This window comes from Silene latifolia, chromosome 11, assembly GCF_048544455.1.
Source record: "Silene latifolia isolate original U9 population chromosome 11, ASM4854445v1, whole genome shotgun sequence".
NCBI lineage: Eukaryota > Viridiplantae > Streptophyta > Magnoliopsida > Caryophyllales > Caryophyllaceae > Silene > Silene latifolia.
In genome coordinates, this window is record NC_133536.1 from 13,226,005 (window position 1) to 13,243,132 (window position 17,128).

Sequence of the window (17,128 nt, forward strand, 5' to 3'; positions counted from 1 at the left end):
AACCAAAACCCTTCTAAATGCACTCAGCATCCCATTATAATGCTTGTATAAATGTGTAAACCTTACGTGATCACCACTTCTAAACAAAACCATGACGAATTTTCAAAAAATCAAAATCCTTATTTTCAAACAAGAATTTCGAAAAAAATAGGCCTTTAATTAGCGCAAAATCCGGTCAAAACTCCGTCCGTTTGTCGCGTCAAAATTCGGGCCACAAGCCCATTTCAAAACCTCACTTCGAGTCCACTCCTACAACTACACTACAGTTGACTAGGACACACATTTTCAAAGACCTTGTCTTTCTTCAAAACTCACTCAACACAAGTGGCACACACCCACTTCACGAGTCAAAACTTTTCCTCTTTTAGCAAGTGTGATAGAATGGTCGATCGTGTTTTGATTCGTCGCGATCTCTTATCCAGCTTTCCAAGATGCCCGATCAAGTGATGAAACAAACCTCCAACAAATTCAAGAAAGTAATGATCGAATCCTAGCCGCGATAACCCAAATGCAAATCACTCAAGAACAAACCTATGACCGCCTTGAACTTATCGAAGGCCGCATCTTTGATGTAGAGGGAAAGTTGCCTCCCCCTAAAAGTGAAATACTACGTTTCTCCGATGACGAGTCTAAAGATGAGAATCCTGTCCTAGAACAATCGCAGCCCGAGAAGAGACTCCAATACCTAGAGGAGCAATTGATGTACCTTAAGGGGGATGACATTTATAGGGAAAACAATCGCAAATATGAAGCCGTCAATTCCAAATTGCCCACTAACTTTAGCATGACGGATATCCCTAAGTTTAAAGGACATGAGAACCCTTTGAACCACATCCGCGCCTTCAAGGACTACATGTCTATCAAAGGCATCAAACCCGAGATGTTCTTAAGGATCTTTCCTTCATCTCTTGACACCATTCCGAAGCAATGGTTCTACACTTTAGATCACAAAAAGGTCGCTACTTGGGAAGACGCCGCGATCGAGTTCTCGAAACAATACGCGGATAATGCCGAGATCCAAGTCAACATGCGTACTCTAGAGGTTCTTGCCCAAAATGACAAAGAAGGATTCACCGACTTCCTAAGTAGGTGGAGGAAGACTAGTACTCAACTAGTTGAACGCCCGGATGAGGCTACTCTTGTGGAAAAGTTTGTGGATAATCTCAAGCCCATATATGCCAACCATTTGAGATATCAAAACATCAAGACTTTCAAAGACTTAACTGTACTAGGGACGCGAATTGAAGATGACATCCGTAAAGGACTCTTGTCCAAAACGGTAGGTAGAGGATATCAAGGGTCCACAAGTCGTTCATACGGCTCTACTAGCAAGACCGACGAAGTTAACCTTCTCGAGCCATCCAAGAAAACTAGCCCACCAAGGAAGTTCACAAACCTTGGGGATACGTACTCCAACGCTCTAAAAAGGCTAATGAAGCAAGGTAAACTCCAACCCATTGGACCTACTCCCGAACCCGAAAAGAAGTCCAAATTCTGGGATGAAAACTCCTACTGTGAATACCATAGGGGCAAAGGGCACGACACAGAAAAATGCTATAAGTTGAAACACGTGCTTCAAGATATGATTGAAGATGGTTGACTTCCAATTCCACCAGGAGGTAAGCCCAACAACACTCAGAATCCTCTTGTAGTTCTAGTGATTACAAGTGACGAATCTACCTTAGATTGCTCACACCTCATTTCTCCCACCGAAAATGAAATCCATGCAATTGAGAAAGAAAGGCTCTACTCTACCATCTCCCCTACCATTTCCGACTTCATCACATGGGCAAGGAGTGTAGATAGACAAGTGTGGGAACTAGAAAACATGGTAACGACCTTACGCAATCCTAATACAATACCTAAAGAACGCATACCATTGTTCTTCTCTCAAAATGCCACTATGCAAGAAGTAGTCGCCGTGGTTGATAAACTAGTCGATCAAATCATACGACTAGAAAGTGATATCATGAGAATGAAAGAACTAGCTGCAATCAATGGGGTTTGGGCCGATGATGATGAAGACGAATATCTCATTGAAAACTCCTTGGTCAAGGAAATAGTCCAAAATGGTGAAGACCAAGATGTGGATCACCTAACTCGTTCGGGTCGCCCATATCAAAGCACTACTCAAAACGGTCCAACCAACGTCATCACACCAAATGACAACGAAGATGACCCCACTGACCATTTGCTCAAGCAATTACGAAAACCAAGGCTGATCTTTCAGTCGCAACTAGTGGCAAGCTCATTTCCGCATCGCTGCTTTACCGCAAGCTTTGGCCAAATTGAATGTAGCGCATAACTCCACTCCCGAAGATGTAGTCAACTTGGTCTTCCAAGAATCACCGAGGCTAAGTAATCTTATTACTTTCTCAGATGAAGACTTGCCACCTTTTGGCGCTAGTCACAACCTTGCTCTATACATCACTGTCATTTGTCTAAAGAAGAATGTGCCAATGACTTTGGTAGATGATGGCTTCGCGTCAACGCCATACCCTCAAAACGGCATACAAGCTAGGCATGAAAGAGTCGGATTGGACTCCCACCAATCAAGGTGTACGTGCATATGACGGTACACGACGAAAAGTGGTTGGACTTGCTAGCCTAACCATAGCCACGGGACCAATCGAACGGAAGGTTAACTTCCAAATAGTGGACATCGAAGCTTCATTCAACATACTTCTGGGAAGGCCTTGGATTCACGCTTCCAAAGCGGTAACATCCACCCTTCATCAAAAGATCAAGATCCCACTAAATGGCAAAGTAGTGACGATCACTTCGTCACCCACCAAAGCAATAATCGAGAAGCAATCAAACAATCAAGTCCTTGCGGATCCCATATACGAACTTGGGGGCTTCCAAAGTGTGAATGTCATAGAAAGTGAGTTGGCACCCTTATACTATAATCCCTACTCCAACTTGGTGGTCAACCACATACTCAAATCTCAGGGATACTTCCCTGGAATGCCTTTGAACCCAATTCGGAAAAACACCTTCGCGCCATACAAGGAAGGCAACTCGACAAGGATACCACTTGGACTAGGGTACAAACCCACAAAAGAAAAAGTTCTCGAAATGCTCGCTCAAGTCCAAAATCGCAAGCACGTGGGAGTCCAAATGAGACCATATCTCCCCACTCTAAATGGATACTTCGTTCAAGAAGGAAGTTCAGAACTCTTCTATGGATTTCCCGAACCTTGGCATCATCTTGAGAGGAAGCTAGCCGGAATCGAGATCTTTCATGATTGCTACTTCATTCCTCCCGAAACGGTTCCTACCGTCAAAACCCGTCAAGCACCTTGCTTCGACGAACAAGCTGTTAGCCTATTGTTTGGAGAAGACCGATTCATTAGGGCCGCAGAGATGAGATCATTACTATGATACTTCAGACGATCGCTTCAACCCCACCGCGTTGATCACGAAAATCGCACAAAGCGGCACAAAAGGATGGAGAAAATCTATCAAATGGACCAACAACCAAGGAAGACTCTTCAAGCTCACCACTGGAGAAGGAGAGATGTTCAAAGGAGAACCAGAAGACGACGAGTTCGAGTCGGAGTCGGAGTCGGAGTCAGAGTCGGAGTCTAGAGAAGTCATTAGAGAGTCTACTCCTGTTGTCATCCCCACTCCCTTCGTTTCTCCTAGCTTAGCCTCGAGTAGTCACGGTAGTTCGGAAATGTCCCAACTATCGTCCCTTTGCCGCCACCGACCATGGATCACCTGGCTTCTTTGTTTCAACTTTACTCAAATCTTAATATGAATAAATCAGGTTCTGCTTACTCTCTGTGTTCTTTCGAGTGCAATTCTGTTTACGATGATACTGAGGATGACCAAGACCCAGACTTGACCGAAATACCTCCCTACGTAGCCAAAGAAATATTACAAGAAGGGGAAGGGGGACCAGTAATAGAAGATACCGAACCCATCAACGTAGGAACCGAATTAGAACCCAAAGAACTTAGGATAGGGACTACCTTGAGCTCTACCGAAAGGGCCGATTTCATAGACCTCCTAAATGAATTCAAAGACGTTTTCGCTTGGTCCTACAAAGACATGCCAGGATCGACAGGATATCGCCGAACATAGGATTCCGATTAAGCGGGTTTCAAACTCGTGAAATGTGAAGCTTCGACGAATGAGAACAGAATGGGCTCTAAAGATTAAGGAAGAAGTGGATAAACAATTCAAAGCCGGGTTCATCAAAGTTTCCGAGTACTCTGACTGGGTAGCTAACATAGTACCTGTGCCCAAAAAGGATGGGAGAATCCGTGTTTGTGTTGACTTCAGGGACTTAAACAAAGCGAGTCCAAAAGATGACTTTTCTCTACCTCACATTGACATATTGGTGGACAATACTGCAGACCACGCATTACTATCCTTCATGGATGGATATGCGGGTTATAACCAAATCAAGATGGCCATGGAAGATATGCACAAGACCGCATTCGTCACCCAATGGGGAACATATTGCTATACAAAGAATACCATTCGGATTGATCAACGCCGGAGCTACATACCAACGCACCGCAACTACACTCCTACATGACATGATGCACAAAGAAGTTGAGGTATATGTAGATGACATGATCGTCAAATCCAAGGAAAGAGAGGGACATATTACAAACCTTCGCAAGTTCTTCGCAAGGCTACGAAAGTACAACATGAGACTCAATCCTCAGAAATGCACATTCGGGGTAACATCCGGAAAACTCCTGGGATATGTCGTTAGCCAACGCGGTATAGAAATAGATCCCTCAAAAATCAAAGCTCGATCGAAATGCCACAACCTCAAACAAAAAAGAAGTCGAGGATTCCCGGGAAAAGTACAATACATAAGTCGATTCATATCGAAACTTACCATGATTTGCGAGCCTATCTTCAAGAAACTCAAGAAAACAGACCACACCATGTGGGATGATGACTCACAAAAAGGCGTTTGACCGAATCAAAGAGATATTGGCTAAACCACCAGTGCTCATGCCGCCACAACGAGATCAACCTCTCGGTTTATATCTCACAAGAATCAAACGCCATGGGTGCTATGTCGCTCAAACTCGTAGGAAGTGAAGAAAGAGCTATTTACTATCTAAGTAAGAAGTTCTTGGAATATGAGTGCAAATACTCGCAACTCGAAAAGACATGCCTCGCTCTTGTGTGGGCAACGAAGAAGCTGCGTCACTACATGCTTAGCTACTCCGTCAAAATATATTCCAAAATGGATCCAGTCAAATACCTCTTCGAGAAACCCGTCCTCAACGGACGCCTGGCAAGATGGACTTTGATGCTCTCGCAATTCGACCAAATATGTGCCACTGAAAGTCATAAAGGTCGCGCCGTCGCCGAATTCTTCGCAGAAAATCCTATCAACGACGCACAAACCATAGACACTTGGTCATTTCCCGACGAGGATATACTTCAAACAGACGTAGACTCTTGGGATCTATACTTTGATGGAGCATCAAATTTAAGAGGATTCGGAATAGGAGTGTTGCTCATTTCTCCTGAAGGTGAGCATACACCAATTGCTGTCAAACTCGACTTCGAGATGACAAACAATGCTGCAGAGTATGAAGCCTGTCTCATCGGACTGCAAGCGCGTAGCTTAGGCATCAAAACCTCCGAGTACATGGGGACTCATCGCTGATCATCAACCAAGTTACAGGATCCTGGAAAATCCGAAGTGAAAGCCTCGCACCCTATCAGGCTAGGATAGACCAAGTGGCTCAATTCTTTGATCACGTAACCTACTTACACCTACCTCGAGAGGAAAATCAATTTGCAGACGCTCTTGCGAAACTCGCATCTTTGATAAATATGCCAGATCACATGGTGGAAATGCCTTTGTGTATCGAACGACGATCAGAACCGGCTTATGTCCATCAAATCACCGATGAAGAAGAAATCGCACAGGAACCCTGGTTCCAAGCGATCCTGAATTTCAAGCTTAATGGTACCTATCCACCGGATATGGACAAGAGGGGACAACGTGCTATACGCCTATTAGCTTCCCAATACATTCTGATGCAAGGAGAATTATACAAAAGAACACCTCTTGGTGTAGCCCTACGTTGCCTTGATCATTCACAGGCACGAAAAGTGATGGAAGAAGTCCACGACGGAGAATGCGGTCCTCACATGAGTGGGCCCATGATGGCAAATAAAATCACACACTTGAGATATTATTGGACCACAATGGAATCTGATTGCATCAAATACGTGAGACATTGCCACAATTGCCAAATCTTCGGGAATGTACAACATGTCCCTCTTTCGTTGCTATACACGATGACATCTCCTTGGCCATTTTCCGCATGGGGAATTGACATAATCGGAAAGATAACCCCAGCCGGAACAGGAGGTCACTGTTTCATTCTAGTAGCAATTGACTATTTCACCAAATGGGTAGAAGCGGCTTCCTACACTGGTCTTACGGCTAAAAATGTGGCAAAATTCATACAAAACAACATCATCTGTCGATATGGTTGCCCACATGAGATCATCAGCGATAATGGGTCACACTTCCAAGCCGAAACCGAGCAATTGCTAGCCAAATATAAGATTAAGCATCACCACTCTTCGCCCTACAGACCACGGACTAACGGCGCGCAGAGGGCGGTAAAACAAGAACGTTGTCACAATTCTCAAGAAAATGACTGACAACTACAGAGATTGGCCAAGCAAGATACCCTTTGCTTTATGGGGATATCGTACATCAGTTAGGACGCCCACTGGGGCTACTCCTTTCTATTTGACCTACGGCATGGAAGCCAAATCCCTGAAGCCGATTGGAAGAAAGATAGATACGAAGAACTCATCCTCTTGGATGAACGTAGGCTACGCGCCTTACATAATGTCCAAACCTATCAAGCACGTATCAAACGAGCTTTCAACAAAAGAGTTGGGCCAAGAAACATCAAAGAAGGAGACTTAGTACTCAAATCGGTTAGAGCTCTTTTACCTGTCGACCCAAGGGGAAAATTCAAACCTAATTGGGCCGGACCATATCTAGTCAAATCCATACTCCCAGGGGGTGCGGTTAGAATCACAGACCTAGATGGGAATGAGTTTTCAAACCCCACAAACCTTGACCAACTGAAACGATACTATGCCTAGAATAGGACAAAAACGCGCCTCGCGTAAACCCATGTGTCGCTCTTGTGGCACTAAATAAACGGCCCCTGGCCAAGCTGAAATAAGCTAAGTGTCACTATGCTCTTGCATTTTGACAAGATTGTCATCCTCATATCATCAAATAAACTAAATTCGCACCTTGAGAACAAGCAAAAGCTCATGCTTATTTTCTATGTTCATTACAAGCTCTTGCTTCGAACAATTATTCTCTTACATTTACTCGAACTACGCGCAAGGGTTTGATTTCGCTTTTTTTAAGTGAATACGTAGGCAATCCTTCACGGGATTCAACCCATTATATCTAAAATGTAAATAGAAGGACATTTGCATTGCATTTGAAATTCGACAAGAATAATAAAAGAAAATCACAGCGGTTTCATAACCATTCAACCTTTTTTTATTCCATTCGCTTTCTAATAATAATAGTACGTTACATAATAAAAATAGAATAGGCTAGGATTCTAAAAATCCCTCCTTTTTATTACAATAATAATAATAATAATCAAATAATAAATAAGGACTCGGGCTATTCCTCCATCTTCCCCTTGCCCTTGTCATTCTTGTCATATTTCTTGTCACGACCTCGAGCCGGACGCTCTTGCACCACTTCAGACCTAATCACCAACGGTCTTTCTCGAGGCCTGACTCTTCCATTCTTGCCAACCACCATTTCCGCAACAGGAGTAGTCTTTGATTTCTTCGAAGGATGAATGACCTGAAATCCAGCTTCTTCTTCTCCTTCTGTCAGATGCTTCTCCTTCTCTTTCTCTCCCTCGCGCACCTTGTAGTCAACAGGCTCGCGTTTCCTCAGTCTTTCGCGTTCTTCCGAAGTTGCAGCCTTTCTCCACCTCAGATAGGAATCCGACACCCACAAAGCATTGACGGAGAAACTCAAGAACCACATGTTCCTTTGGGCCCATTTGATGGCCCACTCTGTTCGGCTCTCGGTGGTAAGCGCTACAGCAGTCTGCGGAATGGTATCAAACCTCGGGATAGTCTGCTTCAGCCCAACTTGCCTCATCAATCTTTCCGGAAAGATGCATACCATGAACTCCAGTCCCGGAATGCGCACGGACCTAGTGGGATTCAAAGAAGACACTCCAGTGACGGACTTGAGGTGCCACCACGGTACAACCCACCTAATCAATGGGCCATCATCATTCTTCAGCTTGTTCTTCCAATAGTCGCAGACCCGGGTGAAGTCCACCATGTACAACCGCGTCCTCATCGCAATCATACGGGAATGATAGGAAAGTGCATGAACTGGGGGCTCGAGCAGTCGGAGTCGTTCCATAAGCCAAACCTACCAACAGCAAGTATTAGACACCGAAAAACGAAAAAAAAAAAAAAAAAAAAAAAAAAAAAAAAAAAACGAAAAAAAAAAAGGTGTCTTTACCTGTAGGATGACGGGACTCCCCAAAAGTGGCAGATCGCGGTTGGATTTCCTATTATCCAAACCCAAGATAATCTCCCCTAAGCATAAACAAGTGGGCTCTCACGCGACTCCATTTGCTCGATAAGACCCAAAAGACGGGGATCACCTCGCAAATCTTCATCAACATGTCCGTGGAAGACATACACATGCAGCAAACAAAAGCCAAATGCTCTCCTCCTAGCAACATAAGAGACAGTGGGGTCAGCCCTGTTGATGAATCGATCAATAAAATCCAACATTTTCACGCCTTTCGGGGTAACTAAGCGATCCACCTCAAGTCGGGTCAGTCCAAGCAAGTCTCTGAATTGGCTCTTATACCCTTGTGAAGTGGAAGGAATGGCAGGTAAATGCTCGGGGTCCCACCCGCCAATAGCAGCAATTTCTTCCTGAAAAGGACAAATATCACCACCTGGGAACGCGAAAACATGATAATTTGGGTCCCAATAGTCAAGGCAAGCATCCAAGAACGGTTTTACAACCTTAATGAGTTTTAAACTCAATAGAGACCCAAGGTTATGAGCACCCATGTCGTGCTTCTCAATATTCGAGAATTCATTAGTCCATTCCTTCAAGCGGATCTCCAAAGTATTCATGATGACAATTTTCTCTTGAAAATTTATTTTGGGAGTTTTTATGTGGATTAACGGAGAAGAGACGGAAGAATTATATGATTTAAAGCTTCGTCGACACTTCTATTTATACTAATTGTTGTTTCCAAAAATCCGCCAGAAAAAGACCGGCCTGGAAACAGGCGCAGCGCCTGCTGCGCCTATTCAAAGGGACGCAGCTCATGCTGCGCCTCTTCCCCAGGCTCACTTTCTGCGATTTCCGCGTTTGGATCTTTCCTAATTCTATAACGAATAATTTCCTATTCCTACGGGATTTTCTTTTGGTAAATACGAGCAGTTTACCATGTTTCAAGTTTCCTAAATTCGCGGGCACGCATTTCGAGGCGACGTCGACACCTTCGCCATTTTCATCGCACTTATTTCTTCTTTTTATTATTATTTTAATTCATTTATTTATTCTTAGGAAATAAATTTCATTTTTTTTATTTTTAGGAAGTAAATTTCATTTTGGAAATAATTTTCTTTTGTTTTCATTCAACATTTCACTTCTACACTTACAGATTTCTCTTTTTTCTTTTTTTAGGGGGTAACCCTCCCTACCGTCCGGTCATTTCCGGCAAATTTTTTGCATTTTTGTGTCCTTTCGAGTCTCATTTTGCGCTGGTCAAAGACCATATGTGTATAAAATGTATGTTTTGGTGTGATTTCAATGTAAATTTCGGCAGCATGACGGCGTAAACCGTTATCTACCAAACCTGTTCAAGAACTAACCTGCAGGTACAAGCAACACAACCCAGCAGCAGAGGCACTCAGGCCATCATATATACAAATGTACAAGCAAACTGGGGGCTTGCGCCCCGAACCAAGTCCAAAGTCCATAACAAGCGGGGCTTGCGCCCAAACAAAGTCCAAAAATGTTCAAAATCAGATGTCCAAATGTACAAGTCTACAAAACTACGCAGAACTACTCACTGGGCACCCTCCAACTCAAGAACCTCGCCGTAAGAGCAAAGCAATCTCAAGATCCCGAACTCGAGCTCCTCGACAAGCGAGTCGTCTCCCCGAGATCAGGGTCAACTCTCGCTCCAGCTCACGACCAGCCTGTAAACAAGAAATTGGCTCATGTCAATCAACTCAAACAAAACTGAAAATCAAAAATCAAAAGGAATCAAATGAGGTTCAACCTGATGACCTCGACCACCGACGAGTGCCTCGATGGCGGTAGCTCGTAGCCGGTTGGCCACCCTCCATAGTGCCACGAACCGAGATGGCGCGACCTGCATTTCAAAAGAAAGTCTCAGTAAATTGAACAAGTTCAATCAAATGTGTTCCTACACGAAAAGTAAATAAGCTGGGGGCTCACCCTCCGAATCGATGATCTTGCCATGTCCTAGGCCAAGATCCGTCACGCTACGTCAAAGTCACGCAACTCGGAGATCGTCGTCCTCCCGGTCGCGTCGGTGTACTCAAGAGTCTCGGGGGTACACCGGGGCTCGATGCCCGCCGCCTCGACCTCCTGCAAAGACAAATAGCTCTCATTAATCGATGATCTTTCATCGTAATTCCCAAAATCAAATCAAGAAAAATAAAGGATACTCACCACTACTGGCCAGTACGCCAACCTCCCGTAAAGGAACGCTGAGTAGTCCTCGCCAGGCAGAAGAAGGTCGTCGCCACCGGCACCGCCAAGTCCGCCTCCTCTCGGCCTCGAAGGCTCCAAACATCGTCCTCGGAGGATCGACGGAACCGCCAACGCGCCCGAGAGCACCGACGAGCCAAACGCTCGCCCAGATACCACACAGGACCCATCGACGTCTACAACAGCAGCCGACTCGAGCTTCTAGGTCGAAGGACCTCAGCGGCAAAAGGAGGCGCTCCAGCGTACTCCGCCCAAGGTCTGGGCACCCACTGCGACAAGATAAGGCAAAGATCATTCCTACGATCAAGCGGAAGCAAAGGACAAGAAATATAAATACGAGTGGGATACTCACGCTGCTCAGCTGAAGGGCGTTCACATCCCGCCGGTAGACATTGTGAGAAGAGCGCTTGCTCTTCGTCCGGCACATCACCCAATCCCTCACCACGGGATAGGCCTTCTCCAGCGGCTCCATCCTCTTCGGCGCGAGACTCGGGAAGTAAAAGTACACCCATGCCTATAAAACAGAATAATCAATGACGATCTTTCGTGATTCAATAAAGAAAGGAATTTACTTTGGTTTAAAGGAAGGTTCATACCTCCAACAGTAGTCCAGGTCCGACAGCGCCAGGAGAAGTCCCCTTCTCCATCAACTCCGGACGAACCATGGCCCTCATGAAGCGGATGAGGACCGCAAAACCAACAAAGTGACCCGATCCAGCCCCGCCTAGGGAACTCGGAGTCGAAAGAAAGGGAAGAAGCTTCGTCGATAACCTCTCGCCCTTGTCTCCGAGGTAAATCGAAGACAAGAACCACCAAAGCCACAAACGAGCCCTCTGCTCAGCTGTACAAGGAGGAGGAGCGGTCTCCCTCCCATCGATCGTCACCAGCGCCGGGGTCTTCCCCGCAAAGTAGTCTCGGACGTAGGTACTGGGTACCAAACCCAAGATCGCAACAGCCTTCGGCGACAAGTTCCAGCCAATCAATCTCCTCGCCTCAGCCGAATCCGCCCTCATGGCAGTTTCCGGCCACACCATCTCCTCGGTCCCGCACGGCAGACCAGAAATCATGTCGTAGTCCTCCAGAGTGACTCCCACCTCACCGAAAGACAGGTGAAACGTGGAAGTCGTATCCCAGAATCGATCCAAGAAAGCGCGGACCAGGCTAAGGTTGGCCCGCAACTTCCTCTTCACGATATCCCTCCAGACCTGAACCAGAGGACCAAACGCTCCACGCTCGATCATGGCCCTCTCCTCCTCCGCCGACAAAGCTCGTAGTGCTCCATCGCTGTCGTGTAACCCGAGAACGACCTAATGTTCCCGGCCTCCTATTATGATTTGAAACAAAGCTATCTTTAGTTTTAAATGAAATTTGCAAGAAGTTTGGACAAAAAGAATGAAAGAGAATAGGTAATGAGTAGTGAATTCTTATTTACCAAGCTCTTCACCGTCCTGTAGGACAGGTGACCCTCTGCAGCCCACACGAGGTGCCTACTCTCCCAAGTCTCAGCCCACGCAGGAGCTCCCCTCAGCTGACGACCTCCTCGCCTGACGTTGGCCCGTCTTGGGGCCTCCTCCTCCTCCTCGACGGCCTCCTCCTCGTGAGCCTCGTCTCCAATGGCCATCACCGCAGCGGTGAAAGCCTGCTCTAAAGCCTCCTCAACAGTACTGGCGTCTATCTCCATGGGAGTCCTCCCAGAAGTAGAAGCCTCATCACCTGCAACGTTAAAGTAAATTTAGGCCGCGTCACATGACGACAAGCCTTTGTTAAGGAGCTTTCGAGCCCTCAGGGCCCTGAAAACCGTCCTTTCCATGCCATCTTTGGCCATATTCCCGCCAACCCGATCACTCATGTGATAAATTGGGTCAAGTCAAGTCCAAGTCAAAGCCTAGTTCCAGGTTCAAGTCGAAAATTCGGCAGCATTTCGTTATAACGGCGATTATGCCCTAGAAAGGTGTCCTGAAAAAGTTGTCACAAACCAAAATTTCGAGATGGTAGAAAGTTTACCCATTATCCAAGGATCCCAAATATCAAATTTCGTCGCCAATGGGCAATCCAAAGGCTATTTTCGAAGCAATTTACGGTTCAGCTGTAAAACCGTCTCAAAATTCGTTCAAGGGCTCCAAACTCGATGAAAATTCGAAGCAAATACATGGTTATGTTCCTAACATTGCCTACTATCCATTTCTAACATCAATTTGGCATAGCAAATCCATTTGGGGGAAAAGCCCCAAATTTTCGATCAAAAGGGTCGAAAACCCTAGTTTTCGCGGCTCAAAATTCAACAAATGTAGAAGATTAATGCAAGATTAAAACACATACCTCGATTATTCATGTTTAATGCAAGCTTTTGGATCAAACCTCGACGGAAATGGTGAAGATTTGAGAGAGAAATGGCAAGAATTATGTTTCGAAATAATGAAATATAATCCTTCTGATTTCGCGTTTTTACGCGGAAATAGCCAAATTGGGGAAAAGACGCAGCAGGCGCTGCGCCTCTTCCAAGAGACGCCGCTCTTGCTGCGCCTCTTCCTTGTGTTCCCTCCATTCGAATTTTCAAAAATTTGTTATGAGTTCGTTATTCGTGGGCCCATCTTTGGTGCGCCTCTTCTTCAACGCTATTATATTCTTTTGGTCCGTTTCGATGATTTTCTTTCGTTCCGGTCCACATTTTATCCAGCGCAGCAGTATTTTGCAGTATTGCTCAGATCATTATATCCAGCGCAGTAGTATTTTGCAGTACTGCTCATTCGAGATTTCTCCCACGACGATCAAGATGTTCCTAGTCGTCTGTCTCCAGCGCAGTAGTATTTTGCAGTACTGCTCATTCGAGATTTCTTCCACGACGATCAAGATGTTCCTAGTCGTCAAAATATTCCCCCAGCAAGAGTTTGTTTGAGACCGACGCAAGCAGATTCGACCTCAAGTTTTGCCAGAGTTCGCTTGAGACTAACACAAGCGGATTCCCCAGCAGTTTCTACCGACGTCCTGCTGCTTTCAATATTTCTTGTTTCCCCGCGAAGTTCGATTAAGTCTCGGTATGGTCTCTTCTTATGGCTGGCGAGCTTCCTTACGTAGTCTAATGGACTTTAAACGACCCTCCCGATAGTCGACGACTCTAAAATGTTCCCGCGACAGTCCTTGGCTCGCACCCCTTGAGCCGCCTCGCGTCGCCATAGTCGTCAGGTTGTAATCTTCGATTAACCTGATGGCTATACTTTGACTTTCGCCTTGTCCAAGCCTCGGTCAAAGTGGGGCTCAGACACCTCATTTCGCACCTCCCGCAAACCACCCGGTGATGATTGGGCCGCATGTTTGATTCGCGGAACGATTTGTGACAGGTCGTAAGATTATCGTCAAGTGATTGCTCAAATATTAATGTCGACCTCTTAGTTGTCATCTACGCCCCGATACGGTCGTTTTGGCAGAATTAGAGTACATTCGAGTCCGGATCAAAAACCGTCTCCATTTTCTCGATAATCGCTAAAATCCCGAGTCGGAATGTTCTGGAATGTTCCGGATATTTCTATTCCATATTTTACAAATTCTATCTTTTGGCAAATAATATCCCGTAATATTCATATAAGATATTAAGGATATTCGAATTATTTCCGTCCTACCATAACTCAAACGCGAAATCTTTCTTCAAAGAGAGAAACCTCCACGGAATAGACGCAGCAGTCTTTGCGCGCTCTTCCAAGGGACGCAGTGGCTGCTGCGCCTCTTCCCAGGCCCTTCTTTGCATGATTTACGTATCTTTTTCATATCTTTCCGAGATTCACTTCCAAAGAGTCTCCGAAACCCTAATTCCTTCGCGTGATTAGTATAAATAGGAGCTTTCGTTCCTCATATTTCTCACGCGAGTGTCCGCCCTTCTCTTCTCCCTTTGCATTCTAGACTTTGTTCTTACTTTTTGGCGCCTACGTGCTTGGACTTCCGACCACGTAAGCTCGGATCTTTCCGGGTACCAGCCTCTCCGTTGCATGACCGACCAATTTGACCAACTACACTCAATCAACCTTAATTAATCAATCGTTTTCCTCTTACGAGGGCACTCTCTTTGCATTCGCGTCGAGCATCACTAGTCGATATCTTAGTTCGTCTCGTTTCGTCAACATGTAAGTCTGAGGGTGTATAATCCTTATTTATTTATTGTACTTTTAATTATTGTATCAATTGTAAGATTCACGTCGAAAATACCGATTAAAATCGATTTCTAAAACCGTGCTTTAAAACCCTTTTTTACGGATTTTCAGAAGACTGACAGTCGAGAAAAGACGCAAAGAATCGCCGCGCCTCTTCGAAGGAGCGCAGTTCCTGCTGCGCCTCTTCGTGAGGCTGCCGCAGTTCCTGCTTCTTTTCTTCTTCCTTCGTCCTCTGTAATTCGTCAATCTTGTTTTGATTGTTTCGTTTGTTTGTTAATTCTTCTTTCACATGATAGTTTAATAATCACATGTATATTATAATCATTCATTCACATGTTTAATTCATTAAATCCGACTTAAATCCCTAATAATCAATATTCGCGGGTTTTCGTCATTAAATTCAAACCCGGATTTTAGAGATTCAATTTGTTCATATTGAGTTTCTGGAATTCGTCTTTGATATAATTTTCATCTGTTCATTCACATGTTCGTCATTAATTTGTCATTAATTCATCATGTTTAGTTTGTTTCATTCACCGATGTCACTAATTAATCATTCAACCTTGTAATTAATCCGTTTAATTCCGTCTTATTCATGTTTTACTGTTTCATGACCATCATTCACATGTAATTAACCTATTAATCACTTCCATCCGAGTCAAACAATCTGATCAATCCTTAAAATTAACAATTAACATTAACGATTTGCGCTTCGCCTTCACCTGAACTCACCCTTGAATGACGCAAAGAATCGCTTTGCGCTCTTCAGAGGGCGCAGCTCTCTGCTGCTCCAGATGATTTCTGTCCCTAAACTCCGTTTCTGCCTTGACCTAGTTTAATTAGTTTACATATTAATTAACTATTATTCGTAATATCACGCTAATTCCTGTTCGTTAGTTTATTTAATTCTTTCTTTCATTCTTTTATTTATTTTTCTCAAATTATCCGTTTTAGAGGTATTTTCGACATAAATCGCCTATTCCAATGTAATTATTGTAATTTCCATTATTCTAATTCATAATTATTGTATTTCTTTTATTCTTTGTATGTTTTCACATGTAAATGAACATTAAATCCTACTTCGACCCAATTGTATGCTTAATTAATTGTTTCACCGACTTAGTTAAATCTTCACATGCTAGGATTAATCTATGGATGTTGCATTGCATGCATATAGCCGACGATATATCAAGTACGAATAACTTCCCTAATCATTAGTAGAGGCCGCTATCGAGGCGGGCGGGATTAGGTGTTCGATCAAAAGAGCTTCCTAATACGTACCCTCACCCCTTACTCCAGATCTCCGTGAGCACCCGTGTTCATTGGCATCCACGAGAGTCATTCTAGACATAGAATGCTAAGGGTAACGATTGCTTAGTGTTCATGTCACTACTTTGTGTCTTGACATGACACGAGGTATTCGAACGGTTCCAATTTCCCATAAAAATTGGTGGCGACTCCATACAAAATGCAAACGCTTGTTTTTTCGACCTTCACCAAGCGCCCCCGTGGGCGGCCCGCTGTCCACAACTTTCTGCTAAGAGCATCAGCCACCACATTAGCTTTTCCTTCGTGATAAATTAGATCGGCATCATAGTCATTCACCAATTCTAACCATCTTCTTTGTCTCATGTTCAACTCTTTTTGGGTAAAGAGATATTTCAGGCTTTTGTGGTCGGTGTAGATGTTGCAATGGACTCCAATGAGGTAGTGTCTCCAAATCTTTAAAGCATGCACCACCGTAGCTAATTCAAGATCATGAGTCGGGTAATTAACTTCATGAACCCTAAGCTGTCGAGAGGCATACGCAATGACTTTCCCTTTTTGCATCAAGACACAACCTATACCATGCTTAGAAGCATCACAGTATACATCAAAGTCCACTCCTTCTTCAGGTAAGGTCAACACCGGAGCGGTAGTCAACCTCTTTTTCAATTCCTGGAAGGCATTTTCACACTCCTCAGACCACACAAATTTAGACTCTTTCTTCAAAGAATCGAGTCATCGGCCTAGCAATCTTTGAAAAATCCTTTACAAACCGCCGATAGTAACCCGCCAAGCCAAGGAAACTACGGATTTCAGAAACATTGGTTGGACTTTTCCAATCAACAACGGCTTCAATTTTGGCAGGATCTACCATAACGCCCTCTTTTGAAATGACATGCCCAAGGAAGGTCACTTTAGGTAACCAGAATTCACATTTAGAGAA